The following is a 7058-nucleotide window of genomic DNA, read 5'->3' as shown; positions in this document are numbered from 1 at the left end:
GGAAGAGCTCCGCTCCGGATCAGCCTGCCCGGACAGGGCGCGGAGCCTCCCTCAGCGGAGATGTCCCAGAACCACGGGGACGCAGTCGGGCGCCGTGTGCTGTGGGGCGGCTCTGAGCCCCGGTGGGCCCCGGTGAGCCCCGGTGGGCCCCGGTGAGCCGCTGTGGGCTCCGGCAGCCCGGGAGCGCTCACCCACAGCCCCCGGCTGAGCTCGGCTCCGCCTGGCCCGGCTCGGCCCGGCTCCGCCCCGCCCCGCGCGCGTTCCCGGATGGAAGCGGCGCGTCCCGCGTGACCGCTCCCTCCCGGAAGTGCGGCGGGAGCGGGAGCGGGGCCGAGCGGGAGCCGGGAGCTGCGGCGCGGGCACGGCCGGAGCAGCGGGACTCGGCGCGGGCAGCGATGCGGCTCCGCCGCCGCCCGGGCTCGCCGCCTTCGCCTCCCGCCGGGCGCCGGTGACCGTCACAGCGTCCCCGCCCCGGCGGAATGAGCCCCGCCGCGCCGCCCCGCCAGCGCCGCGATCCGGTACGTGCCGGGCCGGGGGTGCGGGTGCGGTGCGGGGGAAGAGCCTTTGTTGTGGCCTCGGGCACGGGGCAGCGCCGGGCGGTGCTGCGGGAGGGCCGGGCCGCGGGGCGGGCGGTGTCGGCTGTCCGCGGTCCGGGGATCAGCGACCCCGGGATCAGCGACCCCGGGATCAGCGACCCCGCCTCGGGCTCCCGCGGGCCCCGGTGAGGCTGCCCGCCGCTCGGCCGCGGGGCCCCGCGGTGCTCTCCGCCCCGGCCCTCGCTACCCCCGGTGCGGTTCGGTTCGGGAAGTTCAGGCCGTGCGAGGAAGCAGAAAGCGGCGGCTCGGGGGGTTTGGCTGGGAGGTTGTTCGCCGTCTTTTGGGCTGCGGCAAAGTTTGTGGCAGGGTTCCGTGGATGGTGTGTGAGGAAAGCTGCCCTCGGTTCACCATCTTAGTCGTGGTCAGGAAGTGGAGTTGACTCAGGCTGGTTTCACCTGATGATGTCGTCGGCTGAAATTCCCGGGAGTCCGGGCAAAATTTGCATCACACTGAGGCTGTTCGAGGGCAGAAGTAGGTGAGAAAGACCGTAAAGCATGGGAAACGGCAAAACAAAGGAAACTGTATGAGCGATATCGATGAGGTCTCGGTATTTCTTTAACTGTAGTATACTGAAAACAGCAATCCATTTTAAAACGTAGTTTTGCTTTGTGACTCTATTCGTGATTTCTTTTCTACATAGATGTTAAGAGTCATAAAAATAGTACTTGAACAAAAAGGATTGTCTCGAACCTCCTGCCAGGAAGAACAATCTGTGACAGAGTCAAGCAGGGTCCTTCCTTATTCTTATCAGTTCTGCAGAAAGCATTATTTCGATAGATATCCCATATGCTTACAGGAATTTTTACCACAGTGGTTCTGAGCTAAACCATTTGTACGACTGCCAAGGCATTTTGTTGTAACCATAAGGAAAAAAGGTTAACAAAAATGTCTCCTTTTATGTTTTTTACTAGAAGTTGTATTATTTCTGGAAGTAAATATCCCTTTTTAGAAGGGTGCTTAGCAGTTAGTGTCACTTCTGAAAGTATTTTACCTGGCTTCTCTCTGGGCCTTCTGGGATGTGTGGCCAGGGCAACCATAAATGTTTGTGAAGGATTTCCAGTGTGTGTCTATTGCATGGTTATTTCCCCCTCACTCTGTAAGGAGATATTTACTTAGGAAAGGGAAAATAATTTTTAAACAATCTGCCTTTTGTGTATAAAACTGCAAACTTGTACATCAGCAGAAACTGCGTTTAACTCTCATCTGGAAATCTGAGATTTTAAATATCCAGAAATATCCTTGGTGTTATATTCCCTTGAAACAGCTTTCTGCCAAACTTTTAACTTTGGTACTTTGCAGCCTGCTTTTAAACTGTCAGTGAAAATAAAAAATTACATTCTGTACTTGCATAGGCGGCACAAGCTACTTGTTGCTATTAAAAACTTGTATATGCTATAGACAAATATAAAATGAATTTGAAAAGCTACCAATTTTTCTTTCTGGCCCTTATCACTGATTTCAACCATCAGTGCATGCTGTTAACAGTTTTGCATGTTCAGTTGAAATCACATAAAGCTAATTTTTTTCCTCTTTTTTTTTCCCTATAGGTTGTGTTTCTCTGTTGTTTTTTTTTGTGCCTTTGAAAGCACCTAGATATAAATATACACGAGAGAAGAATAAAACTAATTGTCAATATCAACATAAGTTAGAGTGGAGAAGAAATAGCTGAGGACAGCAAGAGGAAACAGTTGACTTGCACTTCAATCTCATTAATTTCCTGCTTCATTCATTCTTCCCAGGTTTTCTATCTGCATTGGCAGACAGTCTGCATTGCTTTTCCAGCCTTTCATATACAATCTCTTCACATCTCTTCACTTTTTTTTTTTTTTCTCTTTGCATCCCCTGCCGTTGTAGAGGTGGTGGTAATTAGAAATTTGTCCTGTTGAATATTTCCAGGCTCTTTGGTATGCCTAGGTGTAGGCTTCTGTGTATCTTGCCTTATGGAACCACCTCAGCCTGCTTTTTTCTTTTTTGTTATGTTTTCATGTTGATGACAAGTGGATATTTTTGGTGGGTTTTTTTTCTCACAGTTTTTGTGACAGGTTCATATGCTCCTTATGGGCATTTCTGTCTCCTTGTCAAAAGCAGTCTGCTTCCTGTGTATTTACCAAAACCTGGTTGAGACTAAAGAAGTCTTAAGTGAGATTGTTACACTTCCCAGAAGCAGCAGCCTGATACCTGTAGTCATAAAGTCCTGGGATCTTCAAAATACTGTGCTCCCAATCAAAACATGAAGACCATACATTTTGTCCTGTATGTCCTGGGCCTTGCATTTTTGGGATGGAATAGAAGGCACTTGCCTCAGTGCTTGACTAATGGTCTTGCCTGTGGTCTCCAAGAGCCTCTTGTACCTTGGCACTGGCACAGGGTGCCCAGAGCAGCTGTGGCTGCCCCATGCCTGGCAGTGTCCAAGGCCAGGTTGGATGGGGCTTGGAGCAGCCTGGGATAGTGGAAGGTGTCCCTGCCCATGGCAGGGGGGTCGGAATGAAATGATCTTCAAGTTTCCTTCAAACCCAAACCATTCCATGATTCCCTTTCCCCTCTACAAAATATGTACATATTCACAAGAGACCTTCTTTCCTTTGATTTCTTGAGAAAATTTCCAGTTCATGTTCCTGTGACATTCTGTTGCTTCTTGTCCCACTCATATCAAAAGGCTTCCTATTGGAATTGTCCCTTCACATGGAAGTAGGAAATCTCTCAATCAGTTTGTCCTCGGTACTTAGTGGAGATTTACTGCAGCTCTGTGAGAGGTGGAGGTGTTTTAGTGGTGGTAATTTAGACGTTGTAGTTCTTAACTGAGAGAAGATGGTCACTTGCCTTAGTTCAGTGGATTTCTTAAGAAGTGTGTGTAACTGTTACAGAGTGAGTGTTTTGCATAAATCTGGGGTTTTGGTAATGTTTAAGCTATTCAACTTGTGTGGTGGAATTTTGGCAGGAGTGTACATTCAGTATTGGAAAGAGCTTAACCTAAAAACCCTCAGCTAGAAACCTCAACTCTGTTGGTTCCATTTTATCCAAATTTAATAGCTTTCCAATGTGTTTTTTGGTAGCCTGGTTTAAAATTATTCTTTATCAGCTACAAGTTTTTTTTATGTTTTGTACAAGGAATCACTTTGCAACCATGCATATATCTGTCAACGTTGTTGTGATGAGTGTTTGCATATAGCATTTGGGAAATGTAGTGGAAAGTCAGATACTCTTTCAGCTGATTCAGAAAGTCATTGGCATGGAATAATCCAGAGAGCTCCCATGTCCAAATTCCCTGAATTAGATTACTTATCCTTGATACTGCCTTGCATCTCCCAGAAGCCGTTTATCACTTCATTTTTTGGTGAAAAATATTACACATTCTACTTTTAATTGTAACAGTCTCCATCAGCTCATCCACTGTGGTTTTGTGGCATTTGCTGCTTGCACTATGTTGTGACTTGAGTTCTGAAGTAGTTCAAGGGTGAAGTATCATTTGATGTGTAATTTACCTGTGTGCTTTAAGAAAAAGCAATTGTGTGCCAGGGAGAATGCAACAGAGTAGCTCTTGGCGTAGGCAGTGCTGCTGCTGGTGGAGTAAATGTCTCCAGGAGTTGGGAAACTTCCAAAGTTCATGGGGTGGGAACCTCTTATTGTTGTGCAGTGGAAAGGATCACTGGGTGAAACTTGGGAGCCAAGCTTTCTCTTGGCCTCCTTCCTGGTAGTTCCTTTAATGTTGGTCCCCTCCCAAGAGCTCACTTACCAGTTGGTCAAGTCTTTGCAAAATCGATTCATGAGTAGGGCTGCGAATGGAGGTGAAGGAAATGGAGGGGGTGAAGTCTTACACTTGATTTCTTTCAAATGCCTTGTTTTCTTGTGTACTGAATGATCAGCAAATTTATTAGACTTGGGTGTCTCTAAAAGGATTTGAGGTGGTTGCATCAGTGTTTGCTTCCTGAACAACTGGGATTAGGTGTAGGTGCAGAACTCCTCTGGCCTGAGGAATAGTGGGTATAACTTTCTCCTCTGGTGTTCTACTTTCTAGCTTTCTGTTCCATGCTGACATTTTCTTTGGAAAAGTTCACAAAAGCTTTCATTTTCCTGGCTTTCTTTATTCAGATTCGGTTTCTAATTGTGGAATCTGCTTTCTCCATTAGTGTGGCCTATAGCCTATGAAGGACTGATGATTTCAGTACACAGAGTTTAAGACCCACTGGGTTAAGTAGAAGAAAAATCTCAACACAAGTTTTTTAGCGTTTTGAGCGCTTAATAAATTAATCTAGTGATTCAGATTAGCTGATAATTTCTCTAAATTCTTTAGAGGACACACATGTTTACTGTCTTCACAGAAGACAATAGGGTTCTGAATTACTTCATATGTAGACATTACCTCAGCAACAAAACTATCACTCTTTAGTGGTAGTTTTTCTTAAGTTTTAAAACAAATATATTCCTTATTAACTGAGATTAATTTCAGAGTTACTTATTTGTAATCAAAACTCTTGAAGATAAAACCAGAACTGTTTTGTAATGAATTTATATAACGAGTGGTTAATATAGTTTCTTCAGCTTCAGGGATTGAGCAATTTATAATTAAAATATTAAATTTTAGCTCCTTTTTGTAAGTATCAGATGTACCAGTGGGCACACTGGTATTTATATATCAAGTTGAGTAATTGTTCTTGTAACAGGACAAAATAGTAATTTTAACTAACATGTCTGTGCTGTGTGCAAAGTTAAGTGCAGCAATTATTTGTTTACATCTGGATTTATACCTCTTTTTAGCTTTTTTAAAAAGCATTTGGAAAGTTCCACATAGAGTCTGTATGAACTTATTTAAAGTCATATTTCAGTTCTGAAAATGTTATTCTGAAGACGAAGTTGTCTGAAATCTCTGGCTGATTTGTGTGATTGCAGGTTAATGTAATGCATAGCTGTACTGACTGTCCAAGTGGGTGTGATCTCACTCTTGGATCTGGCACTGCACTTGGCATATGGTTGTTTCAGGGGAATAAAATGTATGAAATCTATTTTCAGTGGGTTTTTCTGATCTCTGCAGAATATGTCAAGGTAATTTTTTTGTTGTTTATTTATGTGCATATAGTGAGCAAATTTAATTTAAAAATGGCAGCAGAATAATATTTGTGTTGCAAAGGGTGATATTGTTTCTAAGAAACTGAAACTTTTTATACTGAAGAAGTTTTTGCATAAATACATTTTATGCAAGTTTTGCAAAATCCACTGGGCAGGTGGTTGATCCAGGGTAAAAAATACAGTAAATAAATCTGAAAGATTTGAATTAATACTGCTGCATCTCATGAGAGGCTTGTGATTAGGGGAGGCCCTGTCTTGCTCACGGCAAGAGAAAAGCATTTTTAGTAACATTCTGCTGAAGTGGGAATTTTCCCTTAAAAAAAAAAAAAAGAGGGGAAGGGAAAAGAGAAGGAAGGCATGATATAACTAGAAGTGAAAGAAAAGCTTCCATAGGCAGTAACCTTCTCAGAATTTGTGTGTGGCAAACTTTAGATCCAGAGTTAGTTTCTGTGATTAGTTATATTAATAAGGTCATCAAGCAAAATCCACTTTTATTCTGTAGCCAGTGGTTTTGAATATTGTTTTACAGGCCAGGCATCATTTTTAATGATTAAATAGCAGTTGTGTTTGGAAAGGTGCCATCCCCTCCAACAAGTGTGAGACTCTGCTCACGGAGTGCTGAGGGGAAAGATATATGGCAGTAACATCATCAAGTGTTAGTCTGGGTTACTAATAAATTACAGTGTCTGAGCCTGCAGAGGTTTCCAGAGTCACTTGTAAAGAGGGGCTGGGCACTTGGTGTTGGCTGACTTCTTGAGTTCCTGGTAGTAAATCTCATTTTTCCTGCTGTTTGCTTCTCTGCTCTGGGAGAGCCTTTTTGCGTGGCGGCACTGCGTGTGCGGGGTGGCCTCGTGGGATGATTCACTCGGGGTTGTGTCTCCTGTGTGTGCATGGAGGCAAAAAGCAGCAGACTCAGATCTGCTTCTGGTCTGCCTTGTTTGACAGCACCCAAGATGAAACCAAATCTATTTACTCCACAGCCAGGCCACCCCGACAGGCCTGTGCCAGCCTCTTTGCCTTGCTGCTTACTTGGGAAATATTCTGTCTTGAGCAACTAAAGACTGTGTAAGTAGGGAAACTTAGGGGAAACTGCCAAGCTTTGGATTGTTTTTGTAGTGGAAAAAGGGATCTTAAACAAATTATATCAGAATGGTTCTTAAATCCTGAAGTATAAGCAAAACAGTACCTGGATGTTTTTTGAATAATAAAATGATAGAAGTTGTCTACTTTACTTTGAAATTCAGAAGCCAGTTTCTGTTGGACTAATTTGTGAGCTGGACTCAATCATCCTTCCAACTCAAGATATTATATGATTCTATGAACTTTTAGATCTGTTTATCTAAACCAGTTTAGCTGCAGTCCAGTCCTAAGATGTTAAGGTTGCTGTCATTGATGGGT

General features: G+C 44.2%; 1 protein-coding gene across 2 annotated transcripts in view; it reads left to right on the top strand.

Annotated features, from left to right (window-relative positions):
- Window positions 1-407: 407 nt before the first annotated feature.
- SPOPL (speckle type BTB/POZ protein like) overlaps window positions 408-7058 on the top strand; it is a 34589-nt gene continuing 27938 nt past the window's right edge. For both annotated transcript variants that reach the window (XM_021548629.3, XM_021548628.3), the window contains exon 1: window positions 408-518. The gene's annotated coding sequence lies outside the window, so the exon portion shown is untranslated. The remainder of the gene's footprint in view (window positions 519-7058) is intronic.

The sequence above is a fragment of the Lonchura striata genome, chromosome 8 (genome assembly GCF_046129695.1).
Source record: "Lonchura striata isolate bLonStr1 chromosome 8, bLonStr1.mat, whole genome shotgun sequence".
Taxonomy (NCBI): Eukaryota; Metazoa; Chordata; class Aves; order Passeriformes; family Estrildidae; genus Lonchura; species Lonchura striata.
Note: the sequence above shows the minus strand (reverse complement) of the source record. Positions and strands in the feature narration are given on the sequence as shown.